Raw genomic sequence first — 21,664 nt, 5'->3', positions numbered from 1 at the left:
TTAGAGACTTTTAAACACAATTTTCTGTTGAGGAAAGGTGTTAAACCTATGTTACATAATGTTAGAACCATTCCCCTGGCTAAAAGAGGAAAGAGATTGATACGTTATTGGTAAACAATATTATTGAGGAGAATTGAAACTCAGATAGGATGGCGCCTACAGTGGCTACACAAAAACTGGATTTATCAGTGAGAGTGTGCGTCGCCTTATGTAATCATTCTAATCTGATGTGGACAGATAGGCATCCCCAGCGGAACATAGAAGAGATGGTTGCGATGTTCGATAAAGCAAAGTGGTTTTCCACTACAGATTTATCCTCTGCTTATCGCCAAATTGAATTACATCCATCATCAAGACATTTGACGTCCATTATAACACTTTTTGCTACATACCAGTTTAAATGCAACCCTTTTTTGTTTGGTGGTTGCGTCATTTGTTTTTCGAGGTTAATGCTGACATTTTTGTTAATATGATCAGTGTTGTAGTTCAAAGACGACATCTCAATTTATGCAGAGATGGATGCTGACCATGATATGAGGTTAATCGAGGTGGTTTAGCTCTAAAGATGGAAAAATACAGATTGAAGGTGGGTAGTGTAACCTATTCTGGTCATACCATTGATTGAATGGGTCTTAGATGAAAAGATAAGTTAGCAGGAACCATATTCAATATCTTGGTATCAGCATGTAAAGAGGAATTGATATTATTTTTAGGAATAATTGAGTTTTAAACAAAATTTGTGGGAATCTTTTCCAATAAAAATCAACGCAGATACATAACTTGAAAAACCATGTACAATATGAATGGGGTGAAAAGTGTCAGGAAGAGTTTGAAAAAAATGTAAGAAATTTCGGATTGACGGATGTCAGTGCTTATGGCTTAGTGCTGTTTTGAGTCAGATACAGAATTAAAAAGAGTTTGTCATTGTATATGCATCATGCACTTTGAATGACACAAAACAAAAATATTCAATCTTTGAAATGAAAGGCATTGGCAGTGTTTTGGGCCGTTAGACATTTCAGAAAGAATTTGTGGGTATGACCATTTAGAATTTGTATGGATCAACAACCTCTACTGAATCTTTCAAACCACTGAAGGATCAGGTTTAGTATTTCCAAGAATTACAAGATGGTTAGTCGCGCCGAAGGAGTTCAATTTTATTGTAGAATATGTTGCTGGTATGGGGCAACAACATAGCTGATAGATTATCCACTTAAAGTATAGGAATGCACAGACTTGAAAAATGATCATAAGCAGGGTGAAGAATGTGAATGGGTAGCAATCATTTGATGTATGGCAAATGAAGCCATTTCAGAAGCATTGTGGAAACAAGAAATGGCAAAGAATGACAAACCAATACTCATTAGTTGATGGTTATGCAAGTTTTTGCCAGCATGTTATACATGATTTGAAAAAAATGGCTGTGTTAAACATGAATTGAGTGAAGACTGAGATGTGAAATTTACCTATAAGGTTTACATGGGGTGCAACAGGATGAAATAGAAGACTAGGGATTTGTTTTTGTGTCCTGGTATGATAGAAATGCAGAAAGAGGTGTTAAATGTCAATTTTGCAGTAATGGTGATAAAGCTTATACAACATCAGTACAACTATTCCAGCCGGTTCAATCCCTTGAAACCATGGACCAAGATAGCTCTCAATATCATGGGCCCTACTGTTGTATTAGGTGGGCAAAATACATTCTTACTGGTTATAGCTGATTATTTTCGAAGTGGTTTATAGTAGAATTTGTTCATTAAATGTCGAGTCAATGGGTGGTAAGGATTTTGGGAAGGATAATTTTGCATGAAGGTTACCCAGAGGAGATAATTTCCAAGAACAAAGTGCTGTTTTATTCTGCAGAAATGAAGAATTATTTGCTGAAGCAAAACATCAGACAAAACAAGACAGTGGTTTAAAATTCAAGAGCAAGAACTTTTATAGCGGGTTATTGAAGACAGTGATTGAAGACAGTATTAAATTAGCTATAGCTAATAACAAGCTGATTTTAAAAAGTTTAAATCAGATGATGTGGGCCTACAGAACCATCACACATTCTGTAAATGGGTATGCTCCATTTGGTCTCCTGAGGGGCCTAAAACCAAGAACAGTGCTGACAATAGAAGATATCAGGGTGCCTGAAAGAATGAGCAAAGTGTAGGTAAAAATATATCGAGTAAAAACAGGGGAGGTACCAATTGAATGATGAAAATAAATGAATGAAAAGAGCGTACGAACAAGTTTGACAAATGGTCAAAATAAAATGTCCACCTCCACCCCTTAGCTCATCAGCAGATGAGTAGTATGCGTAAATAGTGTATGTATTTAGTTTTCTATTTAATTTGAAAAGAAAAATAATATTTGTGTTTGCTCTAAAATCATACATCTATTGCATTGTTATTGCTTTTGCACATCAGATATTTGACAAGAGAGATATGTATTGTATAGCGCACTCCTATTCATTCAATGTTCTAGAGAATGCATTGATGAAATGCAAAATATTAAGATAGAACTGCTAGAGGAGAAGCTGATGGCAGTTGATGTAAAAAGATGCATCTGATGGCTGCACTGAGAAGTAGTAAAAATCCTATAGGCAAATTGATACATGACCTTGAGGTTGAAGATGTTATTTAGCTTAAATGTGTCTACGTGAGACACTCGGTCCCTTGTTTAGACCAAATGTGAATAGTGACATGAGCTGTGTGCCTGCAAAATCTGGATCTCTTTTGGTCATTTTGTGTTATATGTTGACTAATTCACACCTTTCTTCTTAACAATCTTCCAGGTGTTGTTCGAGCCCTGTCAACAAAATGGCGCCCATGTCAGGGATATCACCTGGGCTCCATAAAGTGTTCAGCCACTAGCAAAGGAGCCTTTTAATTTATGCATCAGCATTGCTAATGACAAGCATGACCACTGCTTCGTGGACCTCCAGTTGAGATTTTGAAGGACTGGATAATATTTTTTTTTTATTTGAATGGTGTAGAGGTGACATGATTCGCAAGCAATGTAGATTAATGCTGTGTTTTGTATTTGTATTTGTATTTGTATTTTCAACTTGTAGAGCGCCTTATCACCCCGGGGTCTCTAAGCGTTTTAGATAGTAGTGTCTTGTGTTACAGCGAAATAAACAAAATCCTCACTCATTATTGCTGGGATGTCTTAGGCTGCTCAAATAGAATTAGGTGCAATCGAATTCTTTTTAACAATTTGAGTTTCCTGTGGAAATAAACTCGACACTGGTATAGAGTACAACAGTACAGCGCATGATGTATAGGCGTGCGCTGTTTCAATGACATAAGAGCCGTTTTATATTTCTTTTTTTATTTCTTCACTTTGTCATGTTTTAATTTCTCACTGTGGGGAACAGAGCAGTTTTGGGTGAACAGAGGTTGGTGCTCGGTGCACGATGGAGAGCAGGAACATAATGTGTACATTTCTGTGCCACCAAAGATGGTATTTTCATCAGTTTAGTAACTGTGTAGCCCGACTCCTCGGTCTTCCCTCGCCTCGGCGGCATACATTTATCTGCGCCACCGAAAAACTGTAACGTAAGTAATAGAGGTTGTGTGTCAGGCACAAGCGGTGTTCGCTTGAAATTGTGTAATTTAGCTGGAGGGAGTCTGCCATGGGTTTTCAGTGAGTTGATCAATGCTCTTGAATGTGCTGATGTCAGCCCAACTGTGTATCACCTCACGCTGTGAGTGATTCAGTCTAAGGAGTGTGTGTATCAGTCTTCCTAAAGAATGTTTCCTCGCAAGGAACCGCCCCTCCTAGTTCTCACCAATGTGCTGACAATACACAACTCTTTGTGAGTGAACATGTCCACCGTGCCAGAAATCCTCGGCTGCAAACACTTCATCCACACCTCCAAACACTTCATCCACACCTCCGAGCCAACCTGAAGCTCAGCTTCACCGAGACAAAATTCCTGTTATTTACCAAGAATAACAAACAAGAAATAGCACAAACCTAGGTCAATGACATGAACCATGACACTTTAAAGAGGGGAGAGAGCTCCCCTTGCAGGTACCTTTTTGGGATGCACTGTCAGTGTGCCTCCTGACAGCTTCTTTACCTCTGCGCCCACGTCCATAATAGAGCCTAGGCACAGAGATAAAGATAATCCCTCCTTTGCAAGGGGTCATGGTCCTAAGCAAACGAGGGAGCGCCCCTTGAGATAGCACTTGTGCAACATATACTCAAGTGCTATCTGTTTTACAGAAGGGGCCACAAACCCGCCTGTGACCCCTTCTGTAATACCAAAGTGCCCCGGGTACGCTCAAAGCAGTCACAAATGTCCGTTGCACCCCCGGGAAACTTCTGTAATATGGACCCAGGATTCCAGATGAGGGACCCAGGATGCCACCTCAAAAGGAATGGTCAGGAGTTAGAGGTAAGCAAGAGATAGATATTTAAAGGTATCAAATGCAAAAGCCACAATATAGGGAAAGGAGGCCTAAAGGGGAATCTAAACATGAGGGACAGATAACCCATATGAGCTGGTAAGAAACAAAGAGTCACAGCACTTCACAACAGAATGCCAGGTGAAAGCTGCATGTCAGAAATGGTCTCAAATATTGTCTGTACACATAGCGCCCCAGTGTATCCATAACCTGAGAGCAAATATATGCGTGAGCCAGTCAGTAGTCTAATGTTCCCCCTTCACCTTCAGTTTCCATTGTGAAGTTCTGAACAGTCTCCACTCCCAGTTATTCTTATGCTTGACCACTGTGAAATGTGGTGCCTGATTCCTGATTATAAATGGTGAAATTGTGGGATCTCTTCCCTTATATCTCTGAGGTCCAAAATGTCACATTATAAAGGAGACTTTGTGGGGGACATGCAGTGCTTTGTTGACCAGCTGGTTGCTACTCAGAGCAGGAGCAGTGCAAAATTACTTGAAGTTGAGATTTTCCATTTTGTGAAACCTATTCTCAACAGTTGGCAAAACTCTAGAGTTCTGTTATTACAGACGTTTCGAAGCATTACCGCTTTGCCTTAAGAATTAGAAAGAGTTACAAGGATTTGAGCTTGCAAATACTTGCAGTGAGGGCACTCGGACTTGCAATAACTATTGTAGAGCAGACTGCCCATTTGTTACATTTTAACAACAATTTTAAATTACCAAAGGAAATGCAATGTGCAGCAGAACCTTCATGAATGCACAACCAGTAACTAAATGTAGACTTTAACAAAAAGCTGGTTATCAATGTATGTGGGGGTAATGCTGCAAACTTCAGAAGATTGCAAAAAACACAGTTGATGGACAGAATGTAGAACAATGTCATACATTCACCCCAGTACAAGGATCTGGGCCTAAATCCATCGGTTTTTTTGCGCTCCACACCACCCTGGGTTAGACACTGGCTATATGCAAATCAGCTCTGACCCTGTGCCTCATGGGAACAGTCCAGTCCGAACTACCAAGCCATGTCTTTCCCATACCGGAATCAAGCATCCAAGGACCGGTTTCTGGCTATCAGCCTTCATCAGCCTGGATAGCTTGACTCCAGTGGTTTGGAGAGCCTGGGACTCACGTCTGAGCATACCCAGCCCACTCGGGGTGAAAATTGCAAAAAACACAGTTGATGGACGGATAGCCAGAAACCGGTCCTTGGATGCTTGATTCCGGTCTGGGAAAGACATGGCTTGGTAGTTCGGACTGGACTGTTCCCATGAGGCACAGGGTCAGAGCTGATTTGCATATAGCCAGTGTCTAACCCAGGGTGGTGTGGAGTGCAAAAAAATGATGGATTTAGGCCCAGATCCTTGTACTGGGGTGAATGTATGACATTGTTCTACATTCTGTCCATCAACTGTGTTTTTTGCAAACTTCAGAAGAGACATTTATTTTTAAAGTTTTAAGACCAAGAGTGCCCAACATGGACGTCAATTCACTAAAATGCCGGGGGTAGTGAAAGTGACATCACAAACCCTTTGACCTCCATTATAACTCACATGTACATACTTACACATACACTTAAATTCACACATATACACTCTCCCACACATAAACACACTCTCACCCGCAAGCATGCACACAACATACATTTGAAAGCATTTTTTACTTACCTCAGCTGTCCTGGAAGGGCGTATTCCAGCTTATTGTACTCCATTTTTATTACACTATTAGTGAATAATATATTTTAATTATTCACTATTAGTGTAATATAAAATTTGCAGAAAATGAAGAGAGTGGAGCCTCAGCTGCCTCTGTGTTCCTGGCACTGAAGTTGCCATTTCTGAGGCCAGGGGCTGCAAAGGCAGTGCCAGGGGTAGCAAAGGACAAGCCAGGGTTTATATCTGAGGCCCCTGGCGACCCCTAACTGACTTCCATGTGTACAAAGAAATGGCACAGTGCCAGTCAAAATCAATGTTCCCTATGGACTGCAACCAAGGCATACCACAGTTGAGGAGTGTTTGGGTAAGCCTTGCAGATCATGCAAGTCACACTTTACCTTATTGCAAAAAATTGGGTTATTAGTGTGTTGTCTAAAGGGTTTTTGGGTCCCTGTTTGTAACAATCAAACCTTCAGATAAGGGTTTCGCACATACCAGTTTAAATATATTTCATTCTGAGGACCCCAAAAATCCTTAAGACGAAACCAGGCAAAGAGAGACTGAGCTAGAGGAAGACAGAGGGAAGAAGATAAATTCATATCTAGAAATAAACAGGTGTGAGTTAGAGAGAGAGATGTAAAGTTTACTTTCCCATCGGGCCTCTTGGGTGCTAGGGGTCCTGGCGATTGCCCACTTTGTCCATGCCTTAAAACATCTGAGAAGTGTAGAATGTGAGGCCTGCTCAAGTAATAGGCCCACAATTTCCCCTTACTTGGAGCCTAGCACCACAATGTAGCACTTTAATCTCTTATGGTATCCAAGCAGAGCAGTCCAAGGCCTACTAGTGTGAACTAGTACTCATCATTTGGTGGCACGAAATAATAACACTCAATAAATGTTTATCCCATCGGTGCTTTTTATTTAGAAAAGGAAAAGTGCATTTATTACACACACACTACTAAATACTATGCATTAATTTATAAATATATATAATACAGATCAAAAATACATTGGATTACAATATGAAATCACATTTAACCTCAAAGGGTCATGATCAGGGCCTCTAGAAATATGTGGCATGGAAGGGCACCATTATGTGGCAGGGTTGCCTAAATTATGTAGCAAGAAACAATAAATTACGTGGCACATTTGCTGATTGTATTATGTCATTATTTTGTCAGTTTTACAATTGCTACCACTGTCTGGGCATAGGCTGACCCTCATTGGTACTGGTTTAACAAAATATAGGAATTAGCAACAGAAAGCTAACCAGTCAACCTTTGCAAAGGGCCTTCAACTGCACAGCAACATGTGTCAGTTCAGTTTTTTGTAACGTTTAAACCATTTGAGTAAGAAACAAAATTCATTTTTGTTAATATCTGCAGATTATGCAGCAGATGATGGATTATATGGCATATGTGGCAAATCCATAATTATGTGACAAATGCCATGGCAGCACAATCTCATAATTCCAGTGGTCCTAGTCATGACCCTCATAATCACAGTGCTCTCCCACCTATACAGACAATACATCACAATATAAGGGGCATCACTTTAGATAAAACAAGCCTATTTGCTTTTTCGAGGGCGTACTATATTACAATAAGAAACCACATGTTAAAACCCCCATCAATTTGTGCGTAAATGCAATAAATCAATACTGAACATGTGTAAATGCAATTATTAATGTCAATGAATCATCTCTACCTTGATAAGTAATCACTGTCCAACATTATTATTTCAGTAAAGCATTTTAAAATGAACACATCATGTGTCTGTTTGTTTTTATGTATACCTTTAGTCTATATAAACTGTAACCACATAAACAGCCCCTAGAGGCAGCCACCTTGAGGCCACATACAATATAACCATAAAGGCAGCCTCTAGAGGGCACTACACTTCATTTGTTTTCTTTGTTGAATTTCAGGCCACATAAAATGCAGCCATAGAACCAGCCTTGAGAAGGTGTTGGATTCCCAGCTGTATAGTAAAAGCACCATCTGTAGGGATTTCTTACATTCAACCTTAAAGGACAAGGGGTCATAGATTCTTTTCCCATTTAAACTTAGGGTCAGTTTCCAAGAAGCTAAGGGGAGGGGCTGCTGTACTCCTACAGCCCCCCACACACATTGTTTGTTCTTGGTGGTGCCCCTGTCCTCCTGTGGCCACTACAAGAAGGTACGATTAATGTAAATAAGCCCTGCAAGGCATTATGGGGTGCTCCCTTGAGGAGAACAGTGAATATTTCATGAGTTGCTCTCCCACTTTCTGTTTGGCCTGCTGCCTTGCACCGCAAGCCTCTTTTGGTGTATTTTTGAGGTGCCTGGTCCCACTTGGGCACCCCACATGGAGGCTTTGTTGGGAGCAGCTCAGGGAGCCTACCCCCAGCTGCCCCGCCAGCTCTCAGCCTGGTCAGCATTCTCCTTTGCTGGAGAGTGAGCTCCTGTGGACAGAGGTCTCTTCGGCCTGGTGGCTACCCTCCTCCCTCTGACATGGACACGGGGATTGGAGCATAGGTACACCGCAGTTGGGGGGTGCAAAGGCACTCCCCCAGTCCCCATGTTCTTTTGGGCCTGGAGACACGGTCCTGGGTCCCTTCCATCTTCTAGGGGGCACAACATCACTCCTTATTCAATATGCATCAGTCCCTGGGGAGATCCCCCCCGGAGCAAGAATAAGCCTGGGAATGGGGGTCTAAGCATGACCGCTCCCCTGGGTAAAAATAACTAATCCTCACACTGACCCCAGGGCCCTGGCACACCCTGGGGTATTATCTTGCCGGGCAGTGAAGTCCCATGTACTTGATCCTTGCTGGAGGTCAAAGGTCATCAACATTGAAACTGCAATAATTCGGGCCCTGTTGGGTGGATTCTGACAATCTTGTGCTTGTTGTACTCCTTGTGGTGAGCACTAGCCACCGGTAGTAGTTACAGCCGGTGTCTTGGCCTAAAAAGAAACTGTACCTTTCAGGTAGCTGGTTCCACTACCTCCCTTAGCCAACTTTCCTCCTGGTATTTTTCTCTGGGTGTAGACGTCCAGATCTTTTCCTCAGGGCAGTATGGGGACCAGCCTCTCTAGCCCTTGGAGAGACCCACTGTTCCTGGGTCAACTGGGGCAGTCCTTCATTCCTTTGGGTAGCAGAGGATGTCTCGTTCCAGTTGTCCATGGCTGTTGCAGCCTTGCGCTCCCTTGTGCAAGAATCTTTAAAGGGGGAGTGAAAGGTTTTAGAAGCCAGGCACCCACATGCTGATCCTAGGATGCCACATTATCTCTCCTCCCTTGTCCTATTTCTCTTGCACAGCATGCTGGGAAAATGTAAGATTGGGTCACCCAGGAGTCACTAGTTATCTCTGGTCTAGAGGCATCAACTTGACATCCCTGCCTGGGCCTTTCCCACCAACATTTCATAGAGGAGGCCCCTCCTCTGCTGGTTTTAGTTGCCTGGGCTCCCTCCTCTGTTCAGTGGACCCGGGCTGCACTTAGCCCATGTACAGTGTGACAGATAATTAAAAGTTGCAGATTTCCATTCCAACCCCTTGTTCCTCAGGACCTGAGGGAAGCAAAGCTGAGGGAAAAACTGTTAATCACTCATTTTGTGTGGGGCAGACTTTGGTCCCTCTGCTGAGTAGAAATGAAATTACCTTGGCCCAGCAGGGTGACAAATGGCCTGAGCTCTGATCCTGTGCGGAGCCGGAAAAAATGACAATCCTGGATGACTCATAGGATGTACAAGTATGGTCATAGGCCCTGCAAATATGAAGTGGACGGATTTTTTCATTACGGTGTCATGCCTCACAGGACTTTGTAGGCCTAAGGGTGAAGAAAACTGCACTCTGAGGCAGATTTCTCCCTTTGTATATAATGAAGTGTCACTCCAAACAAAACATCTGTATCACTCCCCAGCCAGAGCACCCACAAGAACCAGTGCAGTTCACTCCCAACTGGGAGCTTGTTCTTTCAAACAGGATAGGACGCTTCTTCAGCCTTTTATGTTACTGAGGCAACAACTGGAGGCCAGCCATTTGACTCTTTGAGAGCATCTCCAGTCCTTGTATGCAAATAGAGATAGGAGAGTCACTGATGCTCCTTTCCTGCGTGGACTAGGCAGAATTGGTCTTTTTAGAACTGGGGGTCTCTAGTTGGCAGGAGTAGGTACCACTGTCCAAATAGGGACCCTTGCTTCTAGTCAGGGTAAGGAGGAAACACTCTTCAGATAACCCCGGCTCACCCCCTTGGTAGCTTGGCAGTCAGGCTTATTGAAGGCAATGTGCAAAATATTTGTACTAACCCTCACAGTAACACAGTGAAAACACCACAAACTGACTCCACAACAGTTTAGAAAAATAAAGGTATTTACTCTAAACTACACAAGACCAAAATGACAAAAATCCAACATACACAGTTCAAGAATATGGCTTCAAAAGAGTTCTTAAGGTTGCGTTAGAATTGTTCACAGTTGCGTCTCTCTTTAGCCAACAGTACCTTTAAATGCAACAAAAGTTCCAAGTGAAAGCTGTGGCGGTGAAAAGCAAGAGATGCATCACTCCTGAGACCCTGAGGAGTCGATGCGACAACCCCGCTCGATGTAGCGGGCGTGTTGCGGTGACACCTGTCTGTATGGGGAGGGATGCGATACCTTGCGTGGATTCCGGTGCACAGGTTTCGGTGGAAGCGGCTCGCAAAAGGTACGATGTGATGATCTTCGAGGCGGTGACGATCTCTGGTGCGGCGACGATGCGCGGCTCAGCGGCTATCTTCTCCTCTCGCAGCCCCTCGATGCGATGGCTCTGCGACGACTTTCGCAGTGACGTGATGGGGTCCGCAAGCAAGCGGTGCGACGATCTCACCCAGCGACGACAGGCTCTGCGACAATACTCGCACCAATAGTAATCTTCCCGCTCCGGACTGTTGCGTCCCGCAAGCAAAGGATGCGACGACTCTGGCAGCGGCAACAGGCGCTGTGACGATCTCGGCCTTCGTGGCGGCGTGAATTTCCTCGCACTGACGGGGATGCGCTCCTTAAGGGAGCGATGCGTTAAAACTTGCAGAAAGTCTTTAAAATCTGGGTTTCCATCTTCCCAACACAGTTACAACTTCCAGAGGCACCACAACTGGCCCAAGCACTGTAGGAAGAACAGAACTTTCTCAGCAGAGTTCAGTGAAGCTGGTGGTGAAGTCCTTGTGTTCCTGAGACTTCTTAACAGGGAGCCAGCTCTTCTTCAGGCCCTTGGAGATTCCTTCAAGCAAGGGGACACAGCACAAAACACAGTCCTTCCCCTCTCCTTGGTAGCAAAACAACTGCAGGTCAGTCCAGCAAAGCCACAGCAGTACAGTCTTCCTTCTTCAGTCTTCCAGCTTTCTCCTTGGCAAAGGTTCCTTCTTGATTTCAGGAAGATCTTGTTTTCTGTAGTCTGGGGTCCTATACTTATACCCCTAAAAGTCTTTGTTCTCTTTGTGCAGGAGGGCTCTGAGCCCAGTCTGAACCAGTGCAGGGTGTTCCTTGAGCACTTTGTTTTCCTGGCCTCTCTTTTCCTTTCAGAGAGAGGGGCAGGGTCGTCAGCCGCCCAGCAGGAGGTGGAGCCAGCATTGTGGAAGGCAGGCACAGCCCTATTCAGGCCCAGGTGCTACCCCCTCCCACCACTCTAGATGCAGATGGAGCTATTCAGCCCAGGGATGGCCCACTCAGCCTCTGGGAGCCACCCAGCCCCTGTCACTCACAAACCAGACAGTCAATTCACAAACAGGCCAAGGCACACAGAAAGGTCAGACAAGAGAACAGCAACTTTCTAAAAGTGCTGTTCTCAAACACAGGATTTAAAAAACACCTTTCCTAAACTATGTGTCAATAAATTCTGAGTTCAGGGATACCAGACTTTTATGTCCTATCTTGCTCCTATGGGAAGATATGCTGGTAGCCACTGTAGCCAACATTTCCCATGATAGCCTAAGGGCAAGGTAGCCTTACAATAGTGGAAAATGAAAATGGCTGTCATTCACTACCAGAGCATGTCACCTGCACTAGTGCATGCTCTACCTTTCACATACACTGTACCCTGCCCAAAGGGGTACCTTGGGCCTTCCATAGGGGTGACCGATGTGCACAGAAAGGGAAGGGTTAGACCTGGCCAGTGGGGACACAGACCAGGAGAACATGACAGTTCACAGACTGCACACATGCACTGTGGTGGCAGGCCTGAGACACCATTTTAGGGCTACTCCTGTGGGTGGCACAATCATTGCTGCAGGCCCACTAGTAGCATTTGTATCACCAGCCCTGGCACACTCAGTCTACTTTACTAGAGACTTCTTGGTGAGGCAAATATGCCAATCATGGATAATCAATTACAATAGCAATTTACACAGGGAGCACTTGCACTTTGACACTGATGAGCAGTGGCAAAGTGCCTTAAGCATCTAAACCAGCAAAAACGATATCCAGCACAGCGGGAAAAATACAGGAGGCAGAGGCAAAAAGACAGGGGAAACCACGCCAAAGATGCCAGGTCTAACAGTCTTCTTTAGATATTTCTTCCAGGTAAAGGAATGGTCTGAGAGTTTAGGGGAGGAGGGGTGCCATTGGTATCCAGTGGACTATTTACTGATAGTAGATGCCCTTAGATGCATTCCTAAGAGAGTTAAGACCACAAATGCAAACCTCATTGTTTAGCTCTTCCCATTTCACCTAACTGAAAAACATCCCAGAGGCCTCCATTCAAGATAGCAGTAGCCAGTCCTCCCTTTCAGGAGCCCCCTCACAGAACCAGCTTTATGAAAATGAAGAATCACCCCTAAAACCCATTGTGACCTTCTGCCCTGCAGTGGGCAAAAATGAATATCTGAGAAAACCCTCTCTCTGCAAGACTTCTTTAGTGTGTTCCCTTTAGCATTAACGTGAAAAGAAAGGCCATATTGATCTGGTATTTTGTGATATTATCTGTTTCTGTCGCCTCAAAAATGGCTTATCCCAGATAATTGATCAATATTCGCACCACTACATTGTACCTGGCTTTAGATGTGGGTGTGCTGTTGCTGGCAGGGCAACACGTTATGCCTATTAGGAATACTAATTACAAACATTGGAGGAAGGCAGGCCATTACATGGTGTAACTCTGCTTGACTTTCTGGAAGCACAAAACCTTTAAAACTTAACAAAACATTCCAGCATGTTTATACGATTTCCCCAGGTGAAAGTGCAAAAATATGTCTTTATTCATATCTGGTCCCTCTCAAAGCAAAATGTAACTTTGCCTGCACGTTGACAACCACCACTTAATATTTCTTCACCATGGGAACGTACTTTTTCCAAATATTTAGCATTGCCCCCTTTTATAAATCAGGCACCCAAGTGTGTGAGCAGAGAGAGTACACTGAATGATGATTTTTATTTATGTAAACAAGTTGATTATTCGACCTGGCAGAGCACCCACGCTGTAACACATTTTCATAATGCAGAGTCCTAATGCCGGCAAAATCAATTTAAACAAGTTGTGGGACCACGCTACAAAGAAATCCTTCCTTAGAGCCTTAAGCATCATATGTGCTGCCTCTAAACTATTGTAGTACACAAAGTGTTAGTTCTTTCACTATACAATGACATGGGTAGATTGAAAAAATGATCAAACTCATTTGCAAAACATATACTTTACACATTTGTGCCATTTTATATCACAAATAAGGCTCACTGGTTTCCGTTTTTACTGTTTTTTTTTTTTTTTTACAAATAAATACAGACAGAAAACCATTTAATTTCCTGTCTGTATTTATTTTTAAATTTGGATAAAAACAGAAAACTAGGTTGTTGCTGAGTGATTCTAATTGCTCTCGTGTCATGACTGCCAGGCCAATAGACCTGCAGATTGACAGGTAAGGCGGGGGGGGGGGGACAAAAAAGAAATATATTTTAGTAATGAGGTTTACACAGGTGTAGATATACACAAAGTTGTTACTAAACTATGCATGTTTTTATATAAGTACATTGACTTGTCATCTGTAGGTGTTCATACTACTGAAACTCGTTGGGCATTTAAGGAAGCCTGTGCATTTATTGGGTCAGTAAAAGTTTAAATATACCAGTTTCAGCTTTATTTTTTCCCAAAACCCCAACATATATGTGAATAACTGCAATCAAAATTAAGTTAGACAATGTCTGGTACTAATGTGTGCACAGAGAAATTCTCCCCACTTATATGCTCTGATCGCTCAAAGTCGTGTTGTTGTGCTCAACCCCTTAGGGACACACTGTCTACAAGTCCCTCACCATACTATACATCCTCAAAATGAAAGAAGGAGCACAAGCAATATAAATAATGCATATAATCAATACAATTTACACAAGTAATGTTGGGAGGTCTTTCTCCCCAAAAAAGTTTTCCAACGAAGTAGTTCAATTCTTTTAGATTTTTATTCGGAATATCTTGTTGGTGACGGTCAGCATCCAACCATAATTCAATACATGTATCATTCGATCAACAGCCAACGCGTTTCGTCCCCACATGGGACATCATCAGGGCTCTTATAAATCATTCAGGGAGTCTAAGTCCTCAGTCGCCCTAGTTGACTCTGTCCGTTCTAAAATGCACTTCTTTCTCCACTTAGAGACTTATGAACTATAGAGAACTTCGAGTCCTTATTCTTTATCGTGAATACGAAATCTGATCTCATGTCCTTTCTATGGAACCCCATACATCATTCTGTCCCTTTGAAAGTTCAATCATATCCATCCAAACACTATTCTCCCGAGTCCAAATCTATTTTAGCTTCCCTTCTTAGTTAAAGTCCATATTCTTGTGCCAAATAGCAAAGTAAAGATCACGGGTCTCGACGCAGGTCTGGCTTCTCGGCTCGATAAATCCGATCTGCATATATGTGGATAATTACAAATAAAATTAGCAAAAAAAAATATGGATGAATACAGACGGAAATGTCAACAACAAAAAATACCATAAAACCGGGAGCCCTAATCGCAAATAAAACAAAAATGGTGCAAATCTCTGCCATTTTTTGAATCGTGCAAGGTTTCAGTGACTTGACCCTGTATGCTGTGTCTGTGTCTGTGTTTGATAGGGCCTATCTAAATGGTACTTGTCTACAGCTGTCTCAGAAAAGTGATAGCCTATGTTTTCTGTCAGAAATTACTGAATGTGTGTGTGACCTGACAAATGAATGACTGAAATATTTCCAGCCTGTCTCACTTGCAAGAAAGCATGTAATAGGAAACGGGCTAGCTTGGCTGCTTTTTATTGTTCTATCCACGGCTAGTGATTTATGTTAAAAATCGGATTATTTTAAATATGTAAGAGCGACGCTGTCTTGACAATAACAGATGCTGAATATATATTCCGAAGAAGGAACAAGGAGGTGATGGAAACATCCATTTTCTTTATCACACTTGCCCCTTTCATGGCATTGCTGTTTTACCGTGTGTGCTCATATCTTTTAGGAACGCTTATCTGCCCCACTGTGTAAAAGCATTTTTCGTAATTCATATATTTTAAAAGTGCAAACGTACTTTTCCAGGAAAAGTTCTAGTTCATTGTAGCACCAAGGTTCTAGTCTGTCGGTCCATGTAATAATCTGTAAAAGCCCTTCTAAGTGATTGAAACTTGTGTCTCCAGCGCTTCCTTGGTCTTGCAGTCCCACCCCATCCTTGAATATGCAGGAACATTGTTGGTGAGCCCTCGGATAGCATTCCAGCATGTGTGATTGGCAAATCTCAGTCTATAACTAGGCCTGGGTGAAATTTTAATTATGGCAGAGTAATCAGAGTAAACTCAATAATTACGCATTACTCTAGCGATGCAAAATTACCAAAATGGTGTGATTATGCCAACTTGAGTAATTAGGAGTAGTTTGGGGATAAATTCTGCCACAGGAGCACAGGAACGATAATCTAAGAGAGAGCAAGTGGCTGCTGGCTACCGCTGTTCATGTCCTGTAGCAATTATTGATATTTTATTAGTGCAAAATGCATCCTCTGGAACATTTTTAACACAAGGCTGCATTTTGCACTAAGAAAGTAGCGTTAAATGCTGGATTACGCTTCTCATGTAGTTAAGTGTAATTACGAGGGATTTTGCTGTAAATACAAGTAATTATGTTAAAGAGAATAACACCGGTTACACCCACCCCTGTCCATAACCATCAACAGGTGCGTAATTTTGAGAATTATTAACATCCAGGGCCTGTATTGTGTATCAGGCCGCGCTCCTCATGTTTGCACCACAGCCCACCTTCGGACAGGTGTGCTAGGCGCAAAAAGGGATAGTGCGGCAGATTCACCGGTCAAAGCGCCTTAAAAATGTGTTGGGGAACGGCTATCCTGAGTCCATTGAGGGCTGGGTTAGTGAGATTGGGGGCGGGGTGCAAGGAGTGGTTAAAAATAAAATATTCTGTAACTATTTTGTTGATCTTTCCCCTTTAAGTAATTGCATATAAAACACACGCCTTAAATGAAAAGAAAATACAGGTAAACTAATCAATGAGAGATGCACTATTTTACATTGTGAAACATATTTTGAATAATGCGATCACCGCTGATATCTCTGTCTGTAACCAGAGATCCACAGAATGGAATTCTGATTGGTGCAGTGTGTTGAGTTTTTAATGTTACAAGGCCCCAGCTTGTGACACAAAGCACTGCGGATATGTACGGCATTACACACAGTATAAAATAGGCTGCCACAAAATGCAGTAAAGAATTTAGGTTTAAGATTAAAAAACGTGCTTCCAAAATACAGCTCTGACCTAGTGCAAACATTTTTTCTAACTTACCCCTAAAACACACACTCCTCAGCTCAAGTCACCTTTCAGTTCCTCCCAAAACGACCATCAATTACAGCAAAAAATAGCTCCAAAGCAGCCTTCCCATCTTCAGATTACATAAATGCGCACATTTACATTTCTTTCAGGCAGCAGACACCCTGACAAGAAGGCCCATGTTTTTTTTCAGCTGTCTGCCCTCCCTAGGCTTCACCCACAGGAGACTCTCTCCCCTCCACTTCAGCTGCATCTCAAATGTCATAATTAACCGTCCCGGGCCGATTGCCTTTTAACAAAAGTAGGGGTACTGGTTTAGTCTCACCCTCACTTCGAGTTCTGGCCAGATAATAATAAATCTACAGCCATCAGGGCAACCCCGAATTTGGGGCTGTCCTGGGGGAAGCACATTCAGCGAAGTAGAGTGGCGCTTTAAGCAACCACTCTTTTTTTCACTGTGTAGGAGGCACCCACCTTCACTTTAGAGAGGAGACAGAGATCCCCTTGCAGGTGAATGAAGGGACTGCACCTGCTTGCAAAGGGATCTCAAGGGGTTCCTGGGAATCCCTTTGTCTGTCCCCTGGGTGCGCACTGACAGTGCACCACTTTTTTGTTGAGCACTGTCAGTGCACCTCCTGATGGCTACTTTGCCTTTGATCTCATATCTATAATATGACGTGGAGGCAGAGGCCAAGAGATTCCCTAATTTGCATATAGTCACACCCCATTCAAATGAGGGAGTGGCCTCCCGAGGTAACACTGGTGCTACATATACGTCTGTGCTATCAGTATTATGCAAATGAGCCGCACAAGCATCTGTGGCACCTTCTGTAATACAAAAGTGCATTGGGGGCCACGAAGCAGGTATCCCCCATGGCACTTTGCGTAATACAGCCCCCAGATAGGCTTGTTTGTTTGTCAAATGCATGCATTTGTCACAGTGGCTTTCAGCCCACTTACCTGACTTTGCCTATCAAGGCCTCACCATCCAGCAGGATTCGTGCAAGGAATTCTGCCCCGAGGAGACGTGGCCTAATGCCACTTAATTACCCTGAAGGTAGCCATTGAACGTAGAAGGTTTGATGTGGTGTCTACTCGTGCTCCTCCCCCCAACCCCTGCCACCGACTGGAAGGCGCCCATCTACTCTCACCTTCTTTAGAATCAGCTGCGTCTTAGAATACATTTAGAAAAATGTTTGCGACAGTGTTGTCTTTTTCACAATGAAATGGATACCTCTCATGTTTTAGACAAGTTATCTGAACAAACAACCTAAATATCTTGGCCACTGCTGACACTTTTAGCACCCAAGTCCTATACTCTGATGAAATGTTGAGCCTTCCCTTTGAAATAGACAATCAGCTGAGGGTTAGAGCTCCTCATTACAACCCTGGCGAAGGAGCCCCGTCCTAGCAACAAGCTCATGTCGGCGTCTCCTCTTGGCCCCACAGGAACGTCTATAATTAGCCCTGTTTGTACTGGCACTGCCAGAGCTCGGGCACCGAGCAGTTACTTAGTACGTGGTGTGAAGATGTTAACATGCACACACGGGCCCGAGGAACAAAGCACAGATGCATTTTACCATGCAACCCATTCCTTAAATATTTGCCAGCATACATATGCTACGGAGTAGTGTTTCTGCAAAGTTGTGGCATGCGCAGTGTTGTTGCCTCAAAAAATTCCCTTCTGAGTTGATTACATGCACGGAGGGAGCCCCCGAGTGCCTGGTGTTATGAGTGTTTGAAAGCAAACATTTCATTTCATCAGCACCTGGCCTTGAGTTGCTCGTTGTTTGCTTTCCTTGGGTCCTTGGGCAGTCACCTCAGCGGCGTGCCTGCTGCTGCCAGAACCCTGCTATTACCCGAGCACATGAGTGACACTTTCCATTACAAGGTCCTGCGCTGTCATTTACAGAGAGCATTTTCTCTGCCTGAAGAGCCCCTCTTATAGATTTTCCTTTGTAATCCGGCGCCTTTTGTGGTGGTTGCTGATCTGTTACCTGTGGTGGCAGTCGGGTAGACGTGCTGTCAGCTGTGATTAATATTGCCTTAGTAAATAATGTGTGTGGCAAGGAAAGTAAACACTAATAACTTCGAGATCATTTAAATGTTTATTGCAACTATTTCTTAATTACATTATTGTGGGCAGGGGAAGATGTATTTAAACAGCTGCATTGTGTGAAACATGTATTTATGCAGTTGCATTATGTGAAACATCAGTGCATGAACATGCAACATATAATCTATAAATAGAAACCATATTTAGAAAGAGAGGGAGATGTGCATTTTTATGTAAATGATGTATTATGTATTTCAAAACATAATAGCTAATAAAAATATGACTTCCAATCACGTGTTTATAACTGTTTTAACAGTAATCAATGTAATATTACACGAGGATGCCAAAAATTAACACAGTGTTAGCATTTCGGAAAAAGAAATGTTCTCATGCAGAGTTGTAAATCTAGAATCAGAAACGATTAAAACGGTGACCATTTTGCGGGTACTTTCAACCCACTGCCTGGCTTTGAGTCCAGGGGTGTCACACAGGCAGATATTCTGTTACAAGACAGTCTTTGAGCTGTCCCTCCCGCCCAAAGTAAATGTGTGTTCTTCCCCTTTTGGCTCACTACAAAAGCGTGTGCCGATTTTCCCTAAGCTAGACTTCCCAGCGACATTTTTAGGTCAAGCCTAGGCAGTGCATGCGCTGCATTGCGACACATGCTGTATTCGAGTATGGACTTGAAACTCCACCCACTCACTGCCCATATTTTTAATTGGCTTGTGTCTTTGTCATTTGTAAATGTTGGCTTCTGATTCGTTAATAGGCTTGTTAGTCCCTCCTTAGTACCTCCTTGTCTTCATTTGTAACCACCCAAGAGGACTGGCCTTTTTACTTCTTTTGTTACACAGTATGTCTTATTTATTCTGTAGGCACTATTTTCTTTAATGAGTTTCTCCTCCTGCAGGCACAACATGCATTTCTGCACCATTCAGCGAGCCATGCATGCTTTCACTTTCCAAGCAGCCCGGGACAATGCCGGCTGCTTTTTAGAAAAGGAAATAGGTCTTGCATTTACAAGAGTTTGAGCTATTGGCATTGTAAATGACAATGCTTTTTATTTATGTGTTAATTATCAAAACAGATAAATAAACAGCTTTGTAGTTTACAATGCCAACTGCTTAAACTCTCGCAAATGCGAGACCTATTCCATTGCAAATGCTTGTTATGACTGCAGCGGGTTTGATTGGGAACAAAGGACTTTTTGGTGCAGTTTTAAATAGACCGAAGTTGGTCTACGATAATTAGAGTGCTATGTGGTGGGAAGGTCAAAATATGTACATGGTTGAAGATAACTGATTGCATGACAGCAAAACAAATTGTAGAGCAGGCGAAAATGTCTATTGGTAACACATGTATCTAAGAATGGGAGTGCACATGTTCAAGACAAAGACAGAACAGCTAGTTCAATAATGAGAGCTATTTCAAGGTCAATAAAATCAGAGGCAGGAAATTAAAACATAGAACTAATAGGTAGGATAGTTAAAACAGAAGTGAATAAGAGCCACCTATGGAGTCAAGAGAAGGAGGCACTAAGGACAAGCCGAGAAAGTGCAGAGAACATGATTTCTCGTGTCAGGTGTAAGGGACAAAGATTAGAAAAACACACCAGAGTAAAAGATCAAAACAGGAAGAAAGCCTAGAAGTCATCATGCATAGTATTTAGGCACGTAGGTAGTTGGGATAAAAATCACAGATCATTTAGTGCTAGATTAGAGTATTTTTGGAAAAGGATACTAAATAATCTCTTGATTTGATGCTATTAGGGGCATATGGTATTTGATGTCACATCCACCATCCCACTGATTTTATTGAAATCAGGTAGTGAATACGTTATTTTAGCTCTAATCTGCAAGAACTACTTCAAGCCCTATACCATTTTTCTTCATCTATGAGAGGTTTAAAATTCATGATGGAAAACTTGTAAATCAAGACTTCTTGAACACGATTGGATGTAGATGAAAGAGTTCCAAATAGGCAACAGTTTTTACTCCCTCTCTTCTGTGCATGAAGCTATTGTACGAGTCTCTACTGTACTGGAAACATGCACCTTTTATGTTTGTTTTTTTTACAAAAGTTTCTATTGGATTGAAACTTGTTGCTAATTGTTCAGTTACCTTGCAGTAGACTTCAATTAGACTTCATTCCATTCAGAGGGTGCTCTGGCAAGCTAATTTCATTTTTTTTCCAGAAACCTAAAATACAGCACTGCTGAGAACCGTCTGTTGGCAAAGGCAGAGAGTTGCCGAAACGCACCTGAGAGACCATTTGCTGTAGCTGGAGTTAAATAAAATTAATTTTACCTGTCGCTGGAGTGCTGAAAATTCCTTTTTTACTCATAAGCAGTAGTGTCCTTATATATATGTGTGTGTGTGTGTGTGTACATATATATATATACATTATATATATATATATATATGTATATATATATATATATATACACACACACACACACATATATTATATATAGATATATGTATATATATACACACACACATATATATATGTATAAATATATATAGCTGGGTAGATATTTTGTCATTGTTCTAGACTCCTTTTATTTTACCATTTATATGATATAGGAATCTGCACCAAAGATATTTTTGTAAAATGTCTTTCTAACCACAAATCTTTAACTCTTGCACAATAACAGGACAGCGCACAGTGCAGTCCTCTAGGTGATCATGGAGGTCCTAAGATGAGGGAAAAGTCTGAAACCTGTCTTTTTAGCTCAGAAAATGAAATGTTTGCCAATTTAATCCATACGTTATTGTTTTCTGTCTCTCA

General features: G+C 42.3%; 1 long non-coding RNA gene across 1 annotated transcript in view; it reads left to right on the top strand.

Moving 5' to 3' along the window:
- Positions 1–21,129, top strand: part of LOC144767050 (uncharacterized) — a 182,985-nt gene extending 161,856 nt beyond the window's left edge. Inside the window, exon 3 of the long non-coding RNA XR_013598041.1 lies at positions 21,069–21,129. This is a non-coding gene — a long non-coding RNA (uncharacterized LOC144767050). The remainder of the gene's footprint in view (positions 1–21,068) is intronic.
- Positions 21,130–21,664: the final 535 nt, after the last annotated feature.

Source organism: Lissotriton helveticus, chromosome 7 (genome assembly GCF_964261635.1).
Source record: "Lissotriton helveticus chromosome 7, aLisHel1.1, whole genome shotgun sequence".
Lineage (NCBI taxonomy): Eukaryota > Metazoa > Chordata > Amphibia > Caudata > Salamandridae > Lissotriton > Lissotriton helveticus.
This window is presented reverse-complemented; position numbering and strand designations above follow the sequence as displayed.